Source organism: Cavia porcellus, unplaced genomic scaffold (genome assembly GCF_034190915.1).
Source record: "Cavia porcellus strain 051 isolate PalLab524CR breed Dunkin Hartley unplaced genomic scaffold, mCavPor4.1 scaffold_1, whole genome shotgun sequence".
NCBI classification, from domain to species: domain Eukaryota; kingdom Metazoa; phylum Chordata; class Mammalia; order Rodentia; family Caviidae; genus Cavia; species Cavia porcellus.
This window is the reverse complement of record NW_026947484.1, coordinates 228035996-228062294: the sequence shown is the minus strand read 5'-3', so window position 1 is coordinate 228062294 and position 26299 is coordinate 228035996. Positions and strand designations below refer to the sequence as shown.

The following is a 26299-nucleotide window of genomic DNA, read 5'->3' as shown; positions in this document are numbered from 1 at the left end:
AGGAAGAGTATAGGCTATAAAGAAAATTTCAACTATGAAGCATACACCAAGGCTGAATTATCTGGGGCCAAATTTTCTTTAGTTTTGTTGACTGTTATTCACTTGAAAGACAGACAGACACACACGCAACACAAACCCCGAAGACTGCTTTTTGAAATCAAATACATTTCCTGCCTTCTTCTTTCCTCAGGACTGACTCTTACAACCGGCCTATTTATAGCCCAGGAAAGGAAAAAGCTCCACTGGAGGCAGGAAAGCTAAGTTCAGAAAGAATAGGAGGAAGTGTGCCTACCATTTAGCCAAACAACCTTTAATTCATTGAGCTCAGAGCTCAGCAGCTTCACTGTGGCTGCTAGGCATAAACAGCTTGCAAATTTCAATTTTTTCCTCTTCACATTTGAACTGGATTTAGGCAATGAGTCGATAACTGTGTCTCAGAAGAGAGATCAGGACTCTTAGGAGCTTGACACTATGAAGAGAAACTTGCAAGAAGTTGAGGAGGGTGAAGGAAAAAGTTCAATAGTGGAATGAACTTTAAATGATTGCATGTCTGCAGATTGAGGTAAGTGTCATTTTCAAGTCTGTTGCTGGCATGTTTTAAATGTATTTTGTGAACTATGGATATTAGCAAAAAACAGTATAATCTGCAGGAAGAGCTAATATAATTTTTTGAGTTTTGACAACTGTTTCTAACAATACATACATATTTTCAAATAATTGTTTTTTTAAGATTATCTCTACAGACTTGCTTCACTTTCAATATCATCAGGGAATTCCGTAGTGCACGTTCACTGATGATCAGTTTTGAAAATATTTTCTTAATAATTCTCCTTTTTGAAGTGTTGATCAGTGATCTGCCTGCCCTTTCTTTAATCCTGGTTTCACTATTTGAAATTTTTTTGAAAAATATACATTTTTCAAACAAAAACAATTCTAACAGTCATTTCAGTTGGATTTAAATTTTTGTGTAAAATTTTGTGCAAAATAAAGTAAATTTTATTTCACACAAAGGAGAATCTTCTAGACAAAGGAAAATCTTCTAGAAACACCAAATAGCATCACTAAACTGTTTCCAGTAATAGAAACTATTCACAGTAATTATTTATATTTCAATTATTATCTTAAAACATTCCTTTAGCGTATATTTCCTGAGTGCTTTAAAAAATGACACTGGGTTTGGAAGCAGAAAGGTTGAAAGGAAATGGATTAAATCCAAGAACAATTGATACTGCCCGCAAAATCTTGGAAAGTTCCTAGGAACAGTCCAAATTCTTGTAACATTCCTTGCCATTAAATGAGCACACATTAAAATGATGCACCATACTGTACGGCTGCTAATAATCCACATTTGTGTCTTGGAGTAGCATGATGAATGTGACCACAATGACTGACAAGGAATAAGGTTCTGTGGGTTTGTGGAAAAGGAAGTGTGTTGCCGCTCTTTTGGCTTCTCCCGCATCCAGATTGGTATGCTTAGAATCTGTAGTAAGAAGACAGGAGAGCTGAGCCAGCAGGAGCGAGCAAGGAAGGCCACGCTAGGTCCTGGCTCACTGTGAACCTCACCGGCCCTGTTCTGTCCTGGGAGAATTTAAGAGTTATTCTTTTTCAGATTAGAAATTTGGAATTAGCTCCACAAGCAATTGTAGGAGGGTATCATGTTTTTTACTAGAAAGCATGGTTTATTAGTTGTACTTAATTTGTAAGAAATTTGAAGAAAACAAAACAAATCTGGATAAATAGGATTTGAAACGAACTCTGAAGAAATGAACTCCTGGTGCTTACCTCCAGGACATCCAGCTCTTCAAAGTCAGGTCTAAATCCCTTTTACTGTAGAACACAGTGAAATCTAAGGTAACCTCATTAATTGTCACTGTTTCAGGCTCTGATGATGTCAGCAGACAGTCGTCCAAATTCATGCTGAATTTGTTTTCCTTAAAGGTTCAACACTTTTGTATTTGACACATTCGTATGTTCACTTTATGAGAATAAAAATGTTTTACTATGATTTAAATTTTAAGTGGTAGGTAAAATTATTAGCTACATCTTTAAGAACATATTTTTTCCCTTTGAAAATATCACTAATCTCTAGGTATGCTTATTAATGCATTCATGAAATGCCAGGTGTTTAAGATACATTTAAAAAGAATTATTTAATAGTTGCACTCCTTACTTGGTGTATGGTGTTCAGCTCCTAAGGGTATTTTAAGTTAGCTAGTTTTGAAAAACATTAGCTGATATTTGTCTATTAATGAAATAGAAATTTATTAACTTGTCTCGGATAGAATTCTTATAGTCACTGTGTTTACAGTTTACATGGATTAGCGACCCCTGCCCTCACTTAAATATAAGTGAAATAAGGTTACTGAAGATATCTAGAGATCAGCAGCACCTTAGATACCACCATGGATCCTCTGTGTCTTGTGGCATGTGCTAAAGGGTGTGGGCGGAATCATGCCAAGCTAGGGAAGCCATGCCCGGCTGCCACCTGATGCTGGGCAGGGCACGGGAGATGCTGCATATTGATTTTGTATGCCTGCAATCACCCCCAAAATTTTCAATTAATGGTCTTGGGAGATTTGAGTTGTCTCTTCACCTCCCTTCACACCAACCACCAACTCCCAAAGTGTATTGATTAAGTGTTCTCACTTCCAATACAATCTCTACTTTTGATAAGAGTAACATTACTTTGAAGAAAGGGATTAAGTCTGATATAAGGCATCTTATGTATGGAACCAAATTACCAATATCGATGATGACTACCAGATAAGGAGCACGTGATCCACACAGACATTGGGCATTGGAGGGCGAGGCACGTGGTGGGTGCAGAGAGAGATGAGAACATCTAAGACAAGGATGGAGCCGTGAGCAAAGAGAGAGACAGAAATGGACACGGTGAGCCCAAGGGGTGGGGTTGCCAGGTGAAATACAGGATGCCCAGTGAAATGTGAATTTCAGATAACAAATGCATGCTAGTATATTACATCCCATTGCATGGGTGCGTGTGAGGCCTATTGCACAGGGACACATATAAAAATATTATTTTATTGTTTACCTGAAATTCACATTGAGTTGTGTGCCTTACATTTCTGTTTCCGTTATCTGGCCACCCTGCCTGGGACCTGAGCCAATCAACTTGACCAGAGCAGAGGAATAAGCGTGTAGAACAAGCGAGAAGTAGCTGGAAGAGGCGGGGACCAGCCTGGTTGGGCTGAAAGGCCAGACACAGGAATCTAGACTCTTACTTTAAAGATACCATGGAGCCACTGGAGGGTTTCGAGACGGGAAATGACCTGGATAAAATCTGGCCATTTGACGCAGATTTGCTGGGGTAAGGAGAGCAGGTCACAGAGGTCTGGGCTCTTAGAAAACAGGGAGGGAGAAACCAGGGGATTCAGCAGGGAACAAATTGTCTTGCTTTGAAAACTAACTGGAAGACTCCTTAAAGAGGGAGGTGTGTTTTGTAGCCCATTCGAGACAAAGTCTAATCAAAGAGACAGCGCAAGAGCGGGGAGTTAAGGAGGTAGATGAAGATTTTGGTCACAGACGTTACATTTGAAGCAATAATGGAATAATAAGATAATCACAGTCAGCTAACAGCTGGAAATGGGAATCATTGTAGCTTAGGAGAGAGTTAGGGACTGGAAATACCAACAACCTCATCCTTAGCCCCATTGTCTATGTAATGCTCAAGGCCACCTATGGGCAGCTTCCAGCCTAACCACGTTTTATAGGTGAGAAAGCCAAAGTTCAGACAATGTACCTCGGTTCAGGATTACGTAGCCAGGCGAGGCAATAGAAAATGGACCTGAATGCAAATGCAGTGAAAACCATGCTCTTGCTAATCTCTAGATTCGGTTTTCTCATCTGCAAAAATCTGCAAAACAAACAAACAAAAATCCTCGCTTGTTTAGGCTATAACCCAATTTTTAACTAGATTCTTTGTATTTATTGTTCCTAACTTTAGAAGCCCTCATAGAATTTTGCATTTTTTTGGGATGATCTCTCTGAGGAGACAGAAGTAGTTTATACACAGAGGGGTTTATTATTATTATTTATTTGTTACTTTAATTGATTTCCTCTTGCTGCATTTTCCATCTGCTAAAGAATAAAACCAAGTGTTAATGTCCCCTCCCTGTCCCTGGCTGCCCTCTACTGGCAGGACTAGCTAACGACATCCAGCGCAGCCTGGAGACTGCACAGGCAGGCGCTGGAAGCGAGCTCCTTAGAGTCCTTGTCCTTGCTGTGAACAAGAGTTCTCAGAAACGCTGCCCACTGAGCTGCAGCCTCCTGGACGGTTTGGAGGCTGCTTGTGCTAGGAGATTCTAGAAAAAGACTTTGTGAGGCTCCGCACACCTTTGCAGCCGGCTGGCCTGAAGGATGTTTTAAATAGACTAGTTTTAGATTTAGCTTTAACTTCCTAATTACTGAAACTATTTTACTTGTTTAGTTTTTAAAAAGGTATGCAGCAGCTGGGCATGTAGTTCAACGGTAGAAGGTTTGTCCAGCAACGCCCTAGGTATGATCTCTACCAGCACCTCAGGAAAGGCGTGTATGTTTTGTTATTAGCCTCTTAATGCTCTCACGTGCTTTATTGTTAAAACGGTTTTTTTGACTTTTTATTCCACGTATGTGTTTTAAAATTCACCATACAATTTTTAAATAAAAAAGGAAAAATAATATGTTTTAGGTACCTATGATGAATCACAGATCAAGACAAAAATGTATGCAAAAGAAATCTTCATTTGCAATAGATACACTTCGTAACTAGCCTGAACATACAAAAACAGGGGCGTTGCTAAATAATGCTCTGCAATGTGGACTTTTATATAGTCATGAAATTACATTAAAATATTTAGTAGCATTGGGGACTGTCAGTACTTAATGTTAAGTGAGAAAGTAAAGGCCACAAAATTTATCCATGATGTTATCCCATTTGCTTAAAATATATACACATCTATATTAAAAAAGGAGCTAATCTTTAATATACTAAGATATTAACAGTAGGTAAGTGGAAAATGGAGATTTTTTATTTTTCACTTTGTGGAAAAATAACCAGGGTAAATAATCATATACAATTTATAATCAGAAACAAAACTAATATAGTTTTAAAAAGTGGCGAGCTAAGCCTCTGTCCTAATTTCTGGCCATCCTGGCAGACAATGCTTATGCTAATACAGCGCCGTTTACAGTGTTCTTGCCCGGTAAAGAGCAAAATATCCTGTTTGTGACAGCGTAATTTATTGTAATGGAAAAGATTATGATGCATTAGCCTGGTCTGTGACTTCACTGCATTCATTGGCCACAGGAAACAAAGACACACACACACTTGTTTTTCATAATTGTTTTAGTAATAATTGACAATTGGAGGAAATGAATGACAGAAAACAATTATGGGCAGACAAGATGGTCAGCAAATCAGAGTGGGAAATGCCAGGGAGCCAGTCCTGGCTTTATTCATAGTGATTTCACAATGTTACAAAGATATTATTGTTTTGTTCTCAGTCTTCTCCTGAAATCGCTATTGTTTTTACCAGCAGTTATACAACTTTTTGCTGGCAGTGAGACTCCCAATATGTTTCTAATTCAGTAATCCGGTAATCCCACGTCAGGGGTTTGGTGTTGAATTTTTTATGCTGATTACTATCCAAGATCAGTATGAACTTCTCCGTGCGCATATCCACTCGGGGTGCTTAGCAATAGTGCTGTGGTTTCCTTGCCTCGAACTTGCTGCCTGTTGCCCAACCATTGAATTTTTAAAGTCTTATTTTCATTTAAATTTTAAACACATTTTTCTTTCTATTTCTGTAAATGGTCCCTTCACATTTAGAGAGGAAAAACAACAAAAACTCAAAATAAATAAGAATGTTTCACTATTCAGTTTCCATGTTGTGAAATGGGTATAATTAATCAATTATTAGATAAAAATAAATAAAATAGTATCAACTAAGAAAGAGTTAAGATAAGTGTTATACAGTGGTACCTTTTATCTTTCGCAGTGTTGCATCTATTTGTCTTGATTATAGGGCCATTTTTCTCTTTGGTTTGTGCCTCCAGTTGACTTGTTGGGTGCTGTTAAAATTCCATGGATGGGAGAGTTTAACATGCAGATATAACCTTTGTTTCAGGTTAAATTTGCTTCTAGTTAACCTCATTTGGAGTAAAATTTGACTTCTAATCTTAAAAGATTTCTTACTGGTCATATTCTATAATGAGGAAGTCCTAGACCAGCACTGTCCAATAGAAATACAAAGTGAATTACAAATGCATACCACATTTGGCTTATTTGATATTGTCTAATGACCACGTTTAAAAAATGAAAAGAGACAGGTAAGATGAATTCTAATAATATCATTTATTTATCCAAATATATCCCGGGCATTCATTTCAACTTTTGACGTATTTTACAATCCCTGTTTTGAACCAAGTCTTTGAAATTTAGTGTATATTTTATGCTTATGACATATTTCAATTTAGATTAGCCTCATTTCAGGTGTACAGTGGTTTTGGGTGCCTACTGGCTACTATAATGATCTGTGTAAATCTAAACAGAAGAGCTACAGTTACCTACATAATATTTGAGATACTACAATCTTTAGGAATCGCAGTTGCCTCCATTCTGAACATTAATCTGGTAACTGTGACAGTTATCAATTAAAACAGAACAGTTAAAGGAAGTAGAGAATTGCCAGGTTTTGAAATATGGCCTGATAAATAATCCAACTATTCATTTGGGGTGGGTCCCTGTGAATTTTTCAATTGAAAGGAAGAGTAATAGAGATTTTTAAAACTTCCAATTTTCAATATCTGGATTATGTTTGTAAAATATTTTATCATCATATGTTCAAGTGAATTTAGAACTAAGAATAGACTCTGTTCTGTAGCCTAAGACCGACTTCCAGAAATCATTACAGATTTTTAGTACAGCATAAAACATGGTACAAAGAAAAAAATCTTTAGCAGCTAACACATACACACACACACACACACACACACACACACACACACACACACCCGCTGTGACTGTTTGCTAATATCCTTGCTGCATTTTACATTGTTTTCCTGGAAGGGTAGAAAGCATGCTTCAGTAATCTTGTCTAACTATTATGCCCCGGGACACTCATGCCAGTCAGCTGGGCTAATACAGATAGCTCTGTGTACTAAATATAGAAATACAAAAATAGAACTGTGGAAGTGGACAGAACCAGAGGACATGGTAGTTTCTTACAGCTCCTCCAGTGACCAAAGCCTGCAAACACGGGCTTCTGAAGTCCTCGCAGTGAGGACAAGCCTATATCGGTTCGTGGTGTCCTCCATGAGGCTTTGATTGTGAAACTAAGACTCAAGGCAGTCATAAAAATTCTAAAATCAAAATAAAAGTTGAAGACATTGACAGTATAAATAATGAACATTCACTGAATGATTTACAAATTGATAATACTCCAGTAACCTGAGATTTTTCTTGGCCCCCTGAATTTACTTTCCATCCTTCCCAAAAAACCAAGTTATACACAGTGAGTGGGTTTGTGCATCTAGAATGTCATATTTCTACAGTGAAATTACTATATTTATTAAATTCTTGCTTAGTTAATTACTAATGTGTATTTATGATTAAATTACTACAATGCATTTACAATGTGACGTAATGAGCAGTGTATCATTTCTGCACAAATATTCTGCCACTACACACATTAATATGTTAATTATGTTAATTAACATAATTAACTACATTACATTAATATGTTAATATGTTAATAACTATGTTAATACATTAATAATTAAAACAAAAGTTTGTGCTATCAACCCAGTCACCTTGCATCCAAGCCAACAGTTACCCACGAGCAAATCCATAGAGTCCCAGGTGCTTTGCTGTTTGAGGACAAGCAGAAGAGATAACTCACATTTATTTCATCTGTTGATGTTGGTAGGAAGACAAATTCACTAGAGAAGAATGAGAAAATGATGGAATTACTTCTTCTGAGAGAGTCGTTTCCCTGAGGGGCTCTTAGGCAAGAAGGCTCTTGTAGACATTTCTGTCTGTGCTCACTTCCAAACTTTGGCCTCGCCTTGACTTTGAAGAAATTAATGCATCTAGCGCTGCTCTTCATGGGGAGCCGTGTTTGCATCACTGCAATTTCCAAATAGTGTCCTAAAGTAACATTTGGCTGAGAGACAGATGACAGCAAGGTGAAGCAAAGGTTAGGATTAAACACGTGGGCACGTGGGAGACAGAATTCTGCACACATGCTCAGTCTTCCTGTGGGAGAGGGTGCGATGGCTTGGTGGCTGTTCTGAGGGACAGGGTTGAGGACAGCCAGGGCACAGTGGCAGTGTGCAGTGAAGCTCGCTGCTCTGCAGTGAGCACCTCCGTGCTTTTTGTCTGAAATCGTGCCCACAACTTCAGAGCAGTTAATTTGTCCTTCTCTGGCATCCTTTCTATTATTTTGACTTAGGACATTTTCTGTAAATTCTTCCGTAAAGCTTTTCTTTGCCCTAAACACCACCATGTAATCCACGTAGAGCTCAGCAATCTGTGACATACCATTTTAAACTGGACCTTATAGCAATCCTCTTGCCTCAGCCTCCCAAGTGCTGGGATTACAGGCATGTGTCACCGAACCTGGTTTAGAAGACTTCTAAATAATAAAGTGAACAGCCCTGTCTAGCATTTACTCCTCCTGATCCCTGAATCATTTAAGATCTTAAAATTTTCTTCTGTTAAATGAAGACACTGTATTTTGCTTTTGTTCTTTCAATTTTTTTTTGTGTGTGTGGGTGCTGGTTAGATTTTATTTTCAAAGGATGTTTTCTGTTATTTGTTTTTCAAAATACCAGTTATGTCAGTATCAAAAGTGTAAACAGGTACAAAATATAAAGTAGAAACAGTTTTCTTAACTAGTCTATTCCTAATAAAAGTATGCAGAAGGTCTTCCCATTTTTATAATAACGTTTTGCCTAGAGCTGCAAAATAGCCATTTACAAAGAGTCGCTGTTTTGCATTTCTCTCTAAACCCTTTGCTCTCTAAGAACTTGTTCTTGGCATCCATTTAAACGGTCATCAGCCTGCTCGTCTGGCTCTCAGGGACCTGCAGCCTGCACCACTAGACCAGTGGTCAGCACCGTGTTTCTCCTGATGTTCCATGCTCGCGTCAAACTCAACATGTCCAAATAAGAAATCTCCTCTTCTGAATTCGCTTGGCCCAATGTCATTTCCTGTGATGGCGGCATCTTTCTGTCCTTTGGAGCTGTCTGTCCTCCCACTAACCCGGGGGCTCCTTCTTCCTGTTGAGTGTGTGGTCATTCTTCCACCCGTCAAGGCTGCCCATTCCTGTTCCTTCTCACCTTATTCACAAGCCCTCTCTGAGGCCTCTGTGGCTGGTTCTTTTCCTTGGGGGTTCCCTTTTGCACTCACCTCCTTGGAGGGTAATCTGGGCAGAGCCTCGGACCGCCTGGGGTCTTAGCCAAGTGCCTGGGTCAGAAGTAGAATGAAAGTGGCTGTAACTGGTCCAAGGAAGAACTCGTCTCCTGGAGCTGCAAGCGGTGTAGTGGAGAGGAGGTAAGGGCTTCTCCCCAGAAACCAGCCCATTGGAGGCTGGGGACCAGGTACCTGCTGGAGCATGAGAGTCCCCTCCTCTCACCTCCACACTTCCTCTCCCCTCAGACAGCCTTGTAATGCAAGTAGTTCACCGACATTTGTCATAATATTTGTTCACTAGGACACAGGTTTATAGGTATGCTTCTAAAATTATAAGCATCAGATACAATAGGATTATCCCTTGGGCTTTAGGTAGGTATTTAAACCCAAGCCAAGTGCCTTCCACATGCAGTATGAGATCCTAAACTGTCTTAGTCATTTTTCACCTGTCCGGGAATATCTGATATAAGATATTACACATAGGCACTTCCTAATATTATGTTTGACAAAAAAATGAATGAGTATTAGCAAGTGTATAGATTTCTGCAGGTGCATGGGTTCATATGATTTTCTCCAGCCAAACTTTAATGGTTGATTTTTCATTCTTTAGGGCTGGACATTGTTTTTTCAAATATCTACTTTTAAGGCATAATGCATCTTGTTATATAGATCCATTGGAATGTTGTGAGTCATTTAGCCAAAGATTATGTTTTGGGAAGAATATTTGGCCAATCCTTTAATGTTAAAAAAAGAATATCTAATGATATTTATAATATGTGATTAATACAAAAAGAAATTTGAAAACCTGCATGCCCATTATTAATTTTAGAAAGCAGGAAATTAACTCATTAGTTACTTATTTTTGGGTAATAAGTCATTCCAAAATTAAGTGGCTTTAAATAATAGTAATTACTTTTATCTATCATAATTTCTGTGGGTCAAGAATCCAGAGGTCCAGACTAAGGAGAATGACATTAGAGATTGTAACCACGTGTCATTTGGAGCTGGCATCATCTGAAGACTTGCTGGGGACCAGAACTTCTATTTTTCACTTCTTTTGCATTTCCTCACCTAAGTTGCTAAGGTATAATTTACAAACCAAAATTTCATTGATTTATGCTAAGAAATGTAATGTATATTGTGTGTATACATTCTGAAATGATTACATCAAGTTACTTAACATATCTGTTATTTCACATAGTGATTTTTGGATGGTAAGAACATTTAAGATCTATTTTTAGCAATTTTCAAATATATAGCATATTATTATTATGTCACCATACTGTACAATCGATCCCCAGAATTTACTTATCCTATGCACCTGAAACTTTTTTGACCAACATTTCTTTTATTATTATTATTATTTAAAAGGAAAAAGAGAAAAAAAGCAGAACAAAACAAAACAGTGTAAGGGTACAAGTAATTCAGAACTACAAAAAAAAAAAAAACCAGTAAGCTATCACCAGTTAATAGATTACACGCTATCATCTTAGAAACGGTGCTATCATCTTAGAAACGGTGTTTCAGGTCACAGGATCAAAGCATACAAAGTGATCATTCAAACAGTGAGACTGCAAATAGTTGTGTTCAGTAATCCAGTCAAAAATATTAATATGGTCTTCTATTTAACACACCCAAACACCCCTGCTGTTGTATCCTTTAGGGCACTTTTTTTCCCTCTCTTTATTACAACAAAATTTACACATTTTGGGTTTTATTGCTCCCTTAGATCTTATTACTTTTTTTTGTAAGAGAATAAAATCAAGGATGATAAAACAAAGCTGTCAGTCAAAACCAAGGATAGACATAGCACATGATGTAAAAACAGAGTACAAGGTTATCAACAATGGTTACCATAATGCCTCTTGCTTCCTTAAGAAGAATTTTCTATCTCATTAGGTATTATAAAGTTGAACAAAACAGTAGAGAGCAAGAACAATAAAACCTAAACATTGTAAATCTTACAGAACCTCAAAAGAGGATAATAGTCAAACCAGAATGGGCATCATAGTGAATCTTATTGCCTTCAAAGTAGTTGCCTATACCCTCAAACTTGATACTTTCATACAGAGCAGAATAGAGTGTAATCAGTGTTGACCAACATTTCCATTTCCCTGAATAACCCCACCCAGGCTCTGGCAATCATTATTTCTGATTTGATGAGGTCAACATTTTTAGATTTACATATAAGTGTGGTTGTATAGTACCTGTCTTTCTGTGCCTGATTGTCACATAATATATTGACCTCCAGTCTCATACATGTTTTACCAAATAACTGATTCGCACTCCTAACATGTTATCTATCTGTTCAGATTTTCCATTTCACCAGGACCCAATCTAGTAGTTGTATGTTTCTAGGGTTAATTTATTTTTTCTAGGTTATATTGTATAACATGTAATCTATCTTGGAATGTTATATTTACACTTAAATATAGCGTGTATTCTGCATTTTTTGTATGCTACATTCTCATTATGTTGTTATGTGTCGTTATGTTTTGTGTATAGTGTTATTCAAGTCTGATGTTTACTTGCTGGTTTTCTGTCTAAAGCTGAAAGTGGGATATCAAAGTTCCCTAATCGTACTGTATTATTGTCTATTTCTGTTATATTATTATCTAAGCATGTCAATATTAGTTGAGTATATTTTAATAATTATTATATTCTTTTGATGAATTGTCTCTTTTATCACTGCCTTGTTTTATGTTTTTGGTGCAAATAGAGCTAATTCTTCTCTCTTTTGCTTACCATTTGTAGGGAATTTATTTTCAATCCTTTAACTTTCAGCTTATGTGTGTCCTTAAAGCTAATGTGAGACTCCTATAGAAAGCATATAGTTGGAATGTTTTTTGGCAATGGGGCCATCACACTGAGTGAGCTACATCCCTAGTCCTTTTTTATTTTGGGACAAGGTCTCACTATGTCTGTAAGAAATACCCAGCCATATAGTTAGGTCTTCTGTTTTATTAACTTAATCACTCTATGTCTTTCAATAGGAGAATTTAATCAATTTCCATTTCATGCAGTTATTGATAGGTAAGTATTATTGTGTTAGTCAGCTTTCCTGGGACTATGACATAATACTTGACATCCAAATTTAGAAGAGGGGAGGTTTAATTTGGTGTACAGTTTCCGATGGGTCAGTCCATGATCAGCTGACCCCAAGGCAGGAACATCATGGCGGAAGGGGGTGGTGGAGCAAAGCTTGTGAGTTCATGGTGGCTGTGAAGCAGAGCAGAGGCACAGCTCCAGGAGGAAGGGGTGAGTGATCAGACAGACTCCAACGTGTGTCTCCTTAACTCACCCAGATGCACCAAAAGTGTGCTTTACTGATCCCTTGTGTGGCTCCACCTAACTCATCATTTGGTTTATTGTCTAAACTGTTTTGTGTTTTCTGTGTCTTCTTTCTCTTTTGCTGACTTCCTTTGTGATTGGCTGGTCTTCTATAGTTATATACTTTAATTCCTTACTTTTTATCTTTTCTGTATTTAGAATAGGTTTTTTGCTTTTTATTTACCATCAGGCTTAACTAAAACATCTTACATTTAAAACAGGCTGATGATAGCGTAACTCTGTGTGTAAAACTCCACATTCTAACTTCTCCTCCATATTTCGTTGCTTATGTCACTATGTACATCTTTTTAACTTGGCATGGTAGTGCACACAAATTTTTAGTTCCATGACTTAAAAAGTTGGGGCAGGAGTATTGCCACAGTTTGAGGCCCTCCTAGGTCACATAGGAAATTTAAGTCCAGCCTAAACTGCATAGCAAGATCCTGTGTCTCAAAAAAAAAAAAAAAAAAAAAAGAAAAGAAAAAACCCCAAGCAAAACAAACAAATATTTATATAATTTTACATTGTGTATTACATTTAATATTAACAAATTAATGTAGCTATAACTGCTACTTTGTCATTTAACTTTAATACTAGAGTTGAAAGAGATTTATGCATTATCATTACAGTATTAGAATACAGATGTTCACCAGTTTACTATGATTTGACTTACGACTTTTTAAAAATTGATAATGATGGCACACACCTGTAATCCCAGCACTTGAGAGGCTGAGGCAAGAGGATTGCATCAGTTGGAGGCCAGCCTGGGCTACACAGTGAGTTCAAGGTCTGTCTAAGTTGCATGGTAAAACTCTGTCTCTTAAAAAAAAATAATGATGATACTAAATTAACACTGTTTGGTTAAAACTATTCAAATTTCGAGTTTTGATTTTTTCTAGGCTAGTGATGTGCAGTACATACTCTCTGCTGATGTAGAACAGTGACAGTGAGCCAGAGGTCCCCATCAGCCACATTATTGGGAGTGTAAGCACCTTAAATTCTACTTACACTGTGTTGCTAAGCTGCGGTATTTAGTAGGATTGGTCAGCTAAGTATGTTTTTGACTCACAGTATATTCAATCACAGTACTGATGATCAGTTTACCGGAATATAACCCCGTTGTAATTGAGGAGTATCTGTATTCTGAATTACCCTGCCACTGAGTTTTATATTTTCGAATGTTTTCATGTTGGTTAGCATCCTTTCTTTACAATTTGAAGAACCCCTGGTAGCACTTAAGACAGATCTAGTGATAATGAACTCGCATAGCTCTTGTTTGTCTAGGAAAGTCTTTTCATCTCCTTTAATTTTAAAAGACACCCTTGTTGGGTATAGTATTGGGGTTGGCAGATTTCATGTTTTAGTTTTTGAGTCAGAATCTTGCTATGCAGTTTAGTCTTGCTGTGAACTCGCCATGCATCCCAGGGTGACCTTGAGCTCATGGTGATCCTCCTGCCTCAGCATCTCAAATGCCAGAATTACAGACATGCATCACCACATTTGGCAAGTTGGCACGTATTTCCCTTTGAGCATGTTATGAGTATGAATCACTCTCAAATTCCTGGAAGATTTCTACTGAACAATCCACTGAAAGTCCCTTGAGGGCTCCCTGTATTTGATAAATTGCTTTTCTCTTGCTGCTTTCAAAATTCGCTCTGATTTTTGAGAGTTTGATTATCATGTGTTTATGTGGAAATATCTTTATATATAACCTACTCAGGTCTTCATGGATATTCACTTTCTTGCCAGAGTTCTGGAGTTTTCTGTTATTATTTCCTTAAATAATTTGTTCTATATTTTTCTCTTTGCCTTCTATGAATCCCATAATGTATATTCAGTTGCTTGACAGTGCCCTAGTACGGTGGTAGGAATTCTGAACTCTTTCATTCTTCTTTGTTTTCTGACTGGGTATTTCAAATAATCTCTTTCTAGCTTGGGTAAGTCTGCCTTGGAAGCCTTCTGTGGAATTTTCAGTTCCATCATTTAGCTCCAGAATTTCTGGAGGTTTTCTTGATGTTGTTTTTATTGTTTAATGGATTTATATCTGTGTTGAGCATCTCAGTTTTACTTGTTTAATGGTTTCTGTACTTTTTTTTTTTGGTACCGGGAATCAAACTCAGGACCTTGTGCCTGCCGGGCAGGCACTTGTGCCACTGAGCTACATTCCCGGCCCTGGTTTCTGAAATTTTGAGTGTCTTATTTTATTTGTGTATTATTCTCCTGATTTGATCTAGCTGTCTCTTCTCTTGTAGCTTATTGGGCTTCTTTACGATGATTATTATGATTCTTTGGCAGCCATTTTATAGATTTCCATTTCTTTAGGGTCAGTTACTGGTGCTTTGTTTTATTGTCTGATAATGTCACAATTCTCTGATTATTCTTCACTCTTGTGGCCATATTTTGGTGATGTGCAGTACATACTCTCTGCACATTTGAAGAAGAAGGTGCTTATTCTATCCTTTGCACACTAACTTTGATGGGGAAAGCTCTTCAGTAGCCTCTCTCAAAACTCTGGAGAGGCCGGCTGGTGGAGTCTGAGGGTATGTTGCTGTCGGACTTCTCCTGCAGCTAGCCTGAGGCTTGAGTCAATGGGTGATGAGGAGGCAGGCCTGAGGCTTAGGTCTGCTGGGGTAGGCCTGGATCTTGGGTTCATGGGAGCTGAAAGCCTGAGTCCATTGAGGCCAACTTGGTGCTAGGGTAGGCCTCAGCCCGAGTCCTTGGAAGCCCACTTGGCACTGGAATGGGCCTGGCAACTGACTCCGTGAAGACAAGACTAGAACCTGGAGCCTGCTCCCACAGGAGCTGATCTGACGCTGCGCCTAGCCTGGAGCCTGGATTCATAGAGGCTGCCTAGGGTAGGGCTGGCTCTGGGGAAGATGTGGAGCCAGATCTGTTATAGACTGGATCTATTATAGACTTAGTCTTGTGCTTTGGTGGGTTTGAAGCCTAAGGCTATTGAGGTCTTTCTGGATCCCAGAGGGTGGGGCGCTAGCTTGGTGCTCAGATAGACTTGAACACTTAATCTGTGGGTGCTGCCCTAGGACCTGGGGCCTTGACCATTTTCCTGGTGCTGGGCCTCACTGGTACAGGTTTCCTATTGGAGTCCACAGTAAAGTTAGAGAGCCATGGATGACTAGAAGAGGCCCTGCTACAAGCAGACACACTTAAACTGGAAAATTCATTGTGATTTGAGACATATCCTTTCCTCTCAGAATGCTGCAGGTAAGGTGGAAAATGCATCCATTAATAGGTTTTAAGTTTTATATCTTGTAACTTGTTCTGTTTCCATATCTGAAAAATACGGGTGAGGGATGTGTTAGGTTAGGGATGTACTAGGTTAGGGATGTATTAGGTTAGGGAACTGTCCACCTGAATCAAGTGCTTACTCGTGGAACACTTGAGTGTAGCCAAACCAGAGAAGGACCTTGATTAGCACAGTTTGGGTACCACCTATGTCTGGGCCATCATAAAATGGGAGATGGGGTTGTGGTTGAAGGTGGTGATTGGAGAGATTTTGAATGTCAGACAGATGGAGTCATAGATGTCATCCATAACTTCTCAGCCTTTTCTATGTAAGACAGTGTCACATAGGTGATGACACTATAAAGGCTTAAGATTATCTCAATGAACACAATTTACATGTCTATAATACATTATGGGTATCCCAAGTATTTTTTCCTATTTTATTTCTATTCTTTTTTCATGTGAGAATTCTTTCATATATTCAAATGCATTGAGAAATGTAAAAGTTTTCCAACATTGCTCACATATGTTCAGATTCTCTTACTTACTTTTTCTTTTTTAAATTTTTTATTTTAAAAACAATAAAAGCCATTCAAAACAAAACAGTGCAAGTGATACAAGATTTCAAAACCAGATAATAGGAAACCAACAATAGCTACCATAATGCCTCTTGTTATCTTCAAAATAGCTGCCCACATGACCAGACATAATGAAATCAAACAAAACAGAACAGAATACAAACAACCAAAGCAGAATTAAAGGACTTCAAAAACATAGGAAATCAAAAATGGCTACCATAATACCTCTTCTTACCTTTGAAATAGCTGCCCATGCTATTGGATATAATAAATCATACAAAACAAAGCAGAATAAAACCGAGCCAAACAAAACCATGAAAATGATACATGACTTTACAACAGATAATAGGGAATTAACAATGGCTACCACCTTCAGAAGGAGATCCCCCATAGATGTTATATTGTGGATTGTTATCTTCTAAATAGATGATCAGACTAGCGGCTTTAGGCCTCCAAAGTCAACCAAATACTAAACACTACAAGCATGGAGTTTGGTTGTCTGTTTTTACTTCAATAGCTATCATCTTAGCCTGTATTTCTCTAAATTAGCCAGGTGCTTGCAGGGGGTAGAGTGGGGGGGAATCTTCTTGTTTTCCAGCCCAAGTGCTGGCTGGCTCACAGGAGGGGCTGGCTTCTTGTTCTCCTCCTGCTGGCCCACAGCTGGCACTGACTCACAGGAAGGGGCTGGCTTCTTCTCCTCTTTCATTTATGTAGTTTTGACAGATTCTTTAAATTTCTTACAAAGAAGACTCTCTCCACTCTCTGTCCGTTAATGTTTGTTCAAGCTAACTTATATATTCACACGTAATTTCCCTTACACTTTTAGGTCTGGGATGATTACTAGAATGCTAAAGTCTTTTGTCCATTACTTCTTTCACAAATTTGGATGGTACATGTGTGTAGTTTATGCATTTTCATATTATTTCTATTTTTTTCAAAAGCAATCCATGAAACCAGTTCTCCTAGTCCAATCTTGTTGATTGCCTTTTTTTTTGACAGCAGAGCTAAAGTTTTATTACATCAGTGACATCATTCAGTTAGCTTTTGATGAAAACTTAGTAGAAGAAATTATTCATTTAGCTTTAGGTATCCTTGTGATACCTACAGTAGGAAACAGCTGTAGAATTTGTAAAACAAATAACAGAAGAGAATCTAAGAAGTGATAATATGAAAACAGGCCAAGCAGAGCAGAGGCAAGGATTCCACTCACCATGCCTCCCTCTACCACATGCCAGCCCCTTGCCCACACCAATAGCAACAACTAGGAACGAGGAAAGAGATGTTCCTCAGCAGGCCATGCCACTGAGATCCTTTACAAACTTGGTGACACTTCAGGGGGACTCATGATGCAGAGGCCCCGCCCTCCGAGTAGAGGTGGAACGAGCTGTTCTGTCTTTTGATTCTTAGTCCTGTACAGCATTTCATCCTATCACTCAGTGATCAGAACAAGACTACAAACTCCTAGATGATTGGGACAGGGAAAGGACATTTGCAGAGATCGTGTTCTCAGAGGGTGAGCTTAACTTGTGTTCCCAGTTTCCTGGTGTCTCCCCACAGTTCCCTGCCCCTGAGCCCCAACGTGTGTAAAATCAATTGAGGCTGAGGAAGGGCTGCCAAAGATGGACAGTCTGGAGGAGCCCCATGGCCTCTTGTTGGAATGGGACTGAAGAATTAACTTCTGGAAAGAATTTGCCATCTGTTTGCCTGATAAGACTGCTTAGAACCGTCTATACCATCTTGCAGATTCCATGAAAGAACAGATGGATGGATTGTACCATCTGGGGAAGTGTAGTTCTGATTTCTCTGAGGAGTTCTAGCTCCACCATGCAGGGAAGGAGCATCTTTAGCTTTAGGTGTTCTAAGGAGCAGAGGTGCTAGGAGGTGGTAGACATTGTCCCATCCAGCCCTGTGCATCTACATTTAAGTAAAATGTGCTGTTATTTCTTAATATTCCAACTGAATATCTGTTAGACAATTTCATATTTACCATTTGGCTGAGATTATAGCATGGAAACATTTCTTATTTCCAGTTCTCTGTTCCCTTTCTAGTTCTCTCACCTCCTCCTCTCTCTACAAAGTCAGTTTCCTTTATTGTTTTTGATATAAAGAACATTCTTTCAATTAATTTCAGGTTTAAGAAAATCAGTTAAGAGGGCTTGAGCTGAGCCTAGGTCTCCAATCCTCTTATAAACACGCATGAACCAAAGATGGACCCATCCATCTGTTTGTGACTTGACAATAATGTTTATATTTCAGTAGTGAGTGCAGAGATGGAGAGAGACAGAGTTCTTAAAAAGAACTATGATGTGTTCCATACATGTACCAACTGCCCAAGATGAATGTAAGCTTTATGTACTACAAACACGTACTAATACAGATACAAATTTTTTAAAAATAGTGAGTTTAGGCAATCTCTACTGTGGTTATAGAAGTATTAATTGTTATTTTTATTTTTTTAGCACTATTTTACTTTATTTTCTCCATTTTTTGCCCTCTTTTGGATTTTTCAAGTTTTTATATTCCAATTTTTTCTCCTTTTCCTTAGAAGTACACAGTTTAAATTTCTTTTGTATAAGTAGTAATACTTACACAAGTATAAGTATGCTTATAGTATACTTAACTATACAGTTTATAGTATAGTTATACAATTATAACTGTATGTTATACAAAATACTTATTGATTGATTTAATAATCAATAGTCTGTGATGATTTAACAAAATACTTATCTTCAATCTTCTGAATAATATAACTTAGAAACTTTTAATTCTGATCTCATTCTATCATTACTGTTATCACTGTTGAATATTTTAGTTCTACTTTTTAAAAATCATTTTTTTTTAAAATCATTGTTGGCACAATAATTTTCACATAGTTGTGGTATACAACTCAATATCTTGGCCTGTGCATAATACACCCATGAAACTACGAGTACAACCAAATAATTAAACAAAGCACCTGATGCAATTCATACACAAATATAACTGGTTGCGTATTACCAAAATCTGCTATTTTTTCCAAACTCTTTTTCACTGGATGAAGGAGCTGTGGCAATCACTGTTCAGCAAACCAGTAGGTGTTGTGCTAAGTGCTTTTGCTGGGAAGCTTTTCATTGCTATGATGGGTGCCTGAGCTAATCAGCATGAAAAGAAAAAAGGTTTATCTTGGCTCACAGCTGTAGACACTTCAGGCCCTCTTGCCTTAGGCCTGTGCAGCCCATCATGGTAAGAATGTATGGTGGGGTCACAGCTGGTCACCTCATGACCAGAAAGTTAAAAAAGAGAGGAATCTGCGGTCCTACAATCCCCTCCAAGGGAACAGCCTCTATGACCTGAAATCTGTCACTAGTTTCTACCTCTTAAGCTTTCTGTCACCTCCCATGAATGCCAGGGGCTAGAGCCACGCCTTCAACAGGTAGAAGTTTGGGGAACATTTATCCAATCTATAGCAGTGATTTCCCTAACATCTTTAATTTTTAATTAGCCAACAATACAGGTTTGTTATAAGTGAGTGTACTCAATACTAAATGAATTGAAAAAAGAAATAGTTGGGATTCTTTTTTGCTTAAGAGTGGATATGTTTTTATTGCTTACTGTCACTCTATTTTCTATGCATTTGAAAGCGTATGTTCTTGTCATAAAAATAGAGTTAAATGTGCAGTGTTTTCAGCTCACTTTTTCTACTTGGTACATCAAGTTTGTCTTTTCATTTCATCCTTTGCATGCCTGCGTGATGCATACACACAGCTTTGATTGGATGTATTGTGATTATTTTGATCATTTTCCTTCTTTCTATTTATCTTTCTTTTTTCTTTCCTATGACAAATGTCATATTGGTATTATTTTACATAAAGCTTTGTGTGCTGTCTACATTTTTACAGGATAAATTCCTGAAGCAGAATGCATTATTTCCTCATGAGTCTTACGTAGGAAACTTACATAGCTATCACCTTTTCTGTGGGGGGGAATCAAACTCATGACCTCGCGCTTACCGGGCAGGGGTAGTGCCACTGAGCTATATCCCCAACCCCTCTAGCTACCCTTTGAGTTGGGTATTATGTTTTTTCTTTTGCAAATGAAGAATTTGATCCTTAAATACATGTGTGACTTATTTAGTTCATGAGTACAGGGAGTGGGGAACAGGAATCCTGGTTTCCTTTTCCATGGGGTGCATTTTTCCCACCTGGATTTCACACTATTTAGGAAATGGTTAAAAAGTCAGGTGAGATGGCACATGTCATGTAATCACAGCACTTGGGAGGCTGAAGCAGGAAGATCACAGCAAATTCAAGGCCAGAATGGACTCTGTAGTGAGTTTAAGACCAGCCTTCATTGCAAAGCAAGACCCTATCTCAAAAAAAGGAAAAAAAAGAAAGAAAAAGAAAGAAAGAAAGGAAGAAAAGAAAAGAAAAAAAAGAAAAGAAAAAGAAAGAAAAAAAGAAAGAAAGAAAAAGTTTAAAAAGCAAGACTTTACAGTGGAACTATCAAGAGAATTATTAAGAATTCTCAGTAAGAGCATCCTAAGTAACTAGAATACAGGGGACACAGTAGTTCACGCAGTGTATATTTTCATCTGGCCTTTTAACTGAGGACAGCTTTGTGAGCTGACGGTCTATTAATAGCAGTTACGGTGGAGGGCCCTGAGGATCTTGCAAAGAAGCTGTCTGTCACAGGCACCGAGACATTGCTTGCCTACTCTCTATTCCAAAGGAAAGAACACAGAGCATCTGGACCAGTAAGTTGGGTCCAAAATTGGGCTTATATTTATTTTACTTAAATAAGAGCTCTTGAATCACATGAGTTGACTTTTTACTTGTTGGTTGCTATTTTTAATTCACCAGGGGTGCAGACACTGCTTGCAATTCTTTCTTCCTAAATAAAGATCGACTTTGTAAACACAGATTGTTTTGATAACGTGGACAAATTTCTCTCACTTTGTACTGAACATAATGTATTTATTTTCTTATAACCAGGAGCCCTGTGGTCAGCTGTTTGTGTCATAAGCTTGCATATTGTTTGGTGCAGTCATGTGAGTTAACAGAAAGGTAGAATACAAATGCGTGTTAAATATCCAGACAAATATAATCCAACATCTGACACCTATCTCCCAAACTAAACGAGATGGAGACAACTTGCTGTTCAGAAGAGATGGTTTTAGTTAAAAACTGCTTCCCCACTGTAATGTAAATGTAGACACTATGTGTCCCCCGGTCTGGTCTTAGATTGTGTGCCCTGTCCCTGCGTCATCAGAAAGCCTGGAGCTGCTCTTCGGTTACCTGGCCTTGGGCCAGCAAATGAGATAAAGTGCAGGACTCACTGGCACATTTTCTTCACCAGCCGCAAAAGGGGGTAAAAATGGTTTTAGTCCAGCCTTCATCTTTTCTTTCTTAACGGCACATTAGTTCACATTTGCTCATAAAAAAACATTTTAAAACCAATCAGCAAGTGGTCATGTAACTGGAATGAACTTTAGAGCTCATGGACATTTGGTGTGTGCAGATAACATGGACTAAATACCAGAAACTGCAATTTTTAAACAAGGTCTGGTGGTGCGTGACTCTTAGGCTAGCACTCAGGAGGCTAAGGAAAGAGGTTGGCGAGTCTGAGACCAGCCTGGACTACATAACAGGAACTTGTTTGAAAAGAGACAAAGAGAGGCAGAAACAGAGCAGCTCTGATGACTTTTAGTCAGTTGTTTGAAAAAAACCATTACTTTTCTTCGTGAAACGTAAGCAAACATCCTCAACGTAAATGATTTAGCAAACATACCTGGTTGGATCTAATTTTGAGATGAAGTTATTAGTGGTTCTTGTATTGCAATCTTGATCCTTAAAGCTAACAGTCCTGAGACTTTCTAAGCCATGACTTTGCACTGTTACTAGTTCAGTTTGGGGGAGATAACCGAGAGAGCATAGTCAAGGCAGGTGTGAGTAGAACTAGTGATTTGGACAGAGAGATTGAGAGGGTTGCAGGGAACAAGTAAGGGGTCACCAGAATCAGGAAAGTAAACAATTACAGAGGTTTTGGGGGTGTAGATGAGATTAGGCCACCTGTGTCTGCTGACAGTTATCGAAGTCAGGATTCTGTCCTCGCATGAGTAGAAGACACGGGCTGTGTTCTCAGGAGTGGGCATAAACAAATAGGCTGTCTTGCTCGATCTCTCTCTCTGTTTGGCATCCTTGAGTTTTCTCAGTCAGACACTTGGAAAGGGCCTAGAGTCATCTTCCCAATGTGGCCCTGAGTTGCTAAAAACCATCCTCAGGTTTGTTCTGGTCTTTAAATGTCAAGGCTGAGGCTGTAGTGAGAAGAGAGCTCAGGGGAGCATGGCTAGCATTTGGTTGAGAAGAGCAGATTTGTTGACAGCAAATGGATAATTCTGCAGTCCCAATAATTCCAGCGTTGTACCTCTATACTATGGACACGAAAGCAACACAAGACACAGGTACAAGGGTTTTAGTTCAGCATTGCTTGGACAGGCAGAAACTGAGGGTGGTGCATTTTGAATATTCATCCACAAAACCAATAAGCTAGTGAAGTAGCCACACTGCAGGGTAGAATATGACAGATCCCTCCCCCTTCAGGGAGAGCGCACAATCGTCATGGTGATGGTTCCAAATGGTGACCTGAGAATGCACACCTCCTTCTTCCCAGAAGCCCCTTGGTTGCTTCTTGCCAAAGTTTCTTTGCCAAAGCTCAGGATTGTAAAGGTTTACCCAATCCCCTGCACTCTCATGAAATAAATCAGCTCACACCAGCCACCAGAGCCCCTCCCCCCTCAGAGCCTGTATCAGGCAGAGCCTGCCCTTCATCTGCAGAGAGCCCCGCAGCCTTCCCTGTGGTGACTCCCTCTGTGCCCACCTAACTCTTTTACTATCTCGTTGTCTCCTCTCCTTTAATATTCTGAGCTGCTTTAGACTGAGTACAAAGTTTCAACTCAATCAGAATGCAGTTCTTAAAAATAATAAATTATGTCTGTGTTACTGAGTTTGGAGCCAGTGTTACCTATCCATGGTGCACTGTTAAAGGAGTCAAATCAATTTATAGGGTAAGGGGTGTAGCCAAAATACATAGTGAGTGTTTTAAATTTTAAAAATTTATTACAGTAAAAGACTCATGGCCATTCATCCCCCTCACTTTGAACACATTCATGCTGGCATTCTTGTTACTTTCTGAAGGTTTTGGAAGTTCTCCTTCCTGAGGGTCTTTAGGAGTCATGATCAAAAATATGGTGAATTTTGCTACTGAGGGCCGTCCATTGGAAAGGTGGGCTTGTAAAACATGACGGTGTGTCTTCCTCCCCTTATTCACTGACTCTGACACTATTTGACTTCTGACTTTTCCCTAAAGTCAAAATGACCGTGAAAGGTAAACGTTTTGTGTCCAATCAGTACATCAGGGCAGCTAGTCACAACAACACAACTGAAGACACAAAAGAGGACCTTCACAGCTGTTTCAGATAGTGGCAGGAATGATGGGAGAAATATTTTCAAAGTTAGAGGGAATATTTCAGGGGATTAGTGTCTTTTACTTTAATAACTTTTTAAAATTCAAACATTCACTGTGATCTATCCAAAACATCTGTGCATGTGTGAGAGACATATATTTGTATGTGATCTCAGTGACATGAAGAGAGAGGAAGAAGGTGTTATTAAATTTTTATGTAGTTATTCTTTCTATTATTCAGCTTGCTACAGTGGGCATGCACAGGGTTTGTGTGTGTATGTGTTGCACTGGGGACTGAACACAAAGACTCACTAATCTAAAGCAGGTGCGTACCGCTCAGCCACACACACATCCCTTTTTATTTTATTTTGAGACAGGTCACACTAAAGTGCTCATGCCAGCCTCAAACTTTCCATCCTCCTGCCGCAGCTTTCCAAGTAGCTGAGATTATAGGTGTGTACTGCAACGCTCCAATCATGTAAAGATTTTTAAAATTCAAACGTTTTATAAGATAAAACAAACAAACCCAGGAATCTTGCTTTTGTATTTTGTGAAACAAGAAAGAAGACCAGTCTTCATTGTGATGGTGTCTGCATTCTGTGTCATGGCTCTTAAAATACAGATCTAAGCATTATTCATAGGAATTCAGATTTCTGTTAAAGCTTCATAGTTGAGGTGTGTGTGTGCGTGTGTTTGTCCTTTTGAAACAGGGTCTTGCTATGCAGTTCAGATTGACCTTGAACTCACTTTGAGCTCACTTTGTAGCCCAGGCTGGCCTGGAACTCACAGTGATCCTCCTGCCTCAGCCTTCTGAGTGCTAAGATTATACCTGTGTGTTACCACGCCAGGCTTCAGGTTGGTGTTTATCAGCTGTCAGAGCCCATGTTTCTCTTCACTGATGAGAAGTTTTGTTGAAGTTTTTACCTCCTATGATCTATACTAAGAAAGTGGAAGCTTTCTTAGTATAGATGCACACTTGTAATTCCAACCCTGAGATGCTGAGGCAGAAGGATTCACTGCAAGTTCAACGAGGCCAGCCTGAGATATATACAAGTGAGATCTTGTCTTAAAAAAAATAAATAAAATATTAGGCAAAGCTGAAAATTCTCCCACTACTTTACTTTTATGTACTGGTAAAAATGTATTTTTAGTTTACCCCACTGTGATCTAAAAATAAAAAAACTCTTGTTGCAATAGTGTTAGATCCTCATTCCTCAGTGGGTTCCCCTCTCGGTGGTTGCCTTTGTGTTTTCTCAGAAGTCCTAAGAAAACAGTGACTTAGCCAAAGATTTTCTGTGCACAAAGCTGTAAGTAGTTCTGAGACTGACAGCATAAAAAGTTGAGCAAATGCAGTATAAGAAAATCCTAGCACCGCAGAATGAATGGATGATAGAGAGGGAGACTTTACAAGAGTATACAGAGACGAGGCCCAAAGCCTGGCCTCACAGGTTTATAATCTAGTGATTGGTGGATTAAAACTTCAGCAAGTAGTTTGCCACTAAGGCTGGAAAGGAAGTTAGTCAGTGAGTTTGGGTGACCTGGTCATGAGTGAAGAGCAAAAGCAGCTGAAACATTACACAATTTTGAGCAGATTCGGCATCAATTTAATACGGCTATTTTATAATTTTGGTCCTGGGGTAAAAATCACCATGCATTCATTCGTTCATGCATTCAAGAAGTGTTTCTAAATAACATCTTCCAGCCAGGGCCAGAGGGCTGTGGCGAACCAAGGTGTTTTGGGGACTCAGAAAGAGGCTTGGGTGCCTTGAGGGGAGCTGTGGTGTGGAGGTGGGGTGCAAGAGGCTGAGGAAACCCAGAGCTCACGTTCAAGAGCAGGAGGATTTGGAGTTCTGAGCTGTGATTTTTCTGTGATTTCTAGGAACCTTGAACTGCTTCCTCCATTGCATGGATTTCGTTACCACATATTTTGGAAAAATATATATATATTTAAATATTCATTTTATCTTATTTATCCCTGAATCAGCTTTGCATTTTCTGCTTTGAAATAACAGCTGTGCTGATGGTTGAGAAAAAAGAAAATAGTATATCTCACAATTGTTGCTGTATGTTCTCCATAGACGAAATGATTCTCAGAAAAATGCAAGAAAGCAGCCTTAAGATTTTTTTTAAAAAATAAGGCAATTTTTTCCTAAGAACTAGAAGAACCCCAGAAATAGCCCTGGCATTTTGAAAGATCTAGGTGTAAGTTACCTTTCCACTAAATGTAATCGATCAGGGTGATGTCCTCAAGGATTAATGAAAATTTCCGTTGAATCAGGGTTTTGGAGTAAACTAC

At 38.7% G+C, this 26299-nt stretch overlaps 1 protein-coding gene across 14 annotated transcripts in view; it reads left to right on the top strand.

Annotated features, from left to right (window-relative positions):
• Positions 1-248: 248 nt before the first annotated feature.
• Rasgrp3 (RAS guanyl releasing protein 3) overlaps positions 249-26299 on the top strand; it is a 134291-nt gene continuing 108240 nt past the window's right edge. For 4 of the 14 annotated variants that reach the window (XM_063229974.1, XM_063229963.1, XM_063229947.1 and 1 more), the window contains exon 1: positions 249-562. The gene's annotated coding sequence lies outside the window, so the exon portion shown is untranslated. Of the gene's footprint in view, positions 563-3207; positions 3329-10355; positions 10497-20388; positions 21296-26299 lie in introns of those variants that run through there. The other 10 variants (XM_063229968.1, XM_063229938.1, XM_063229902.1 and 7 more) reach the window with 8 other exon arrangements.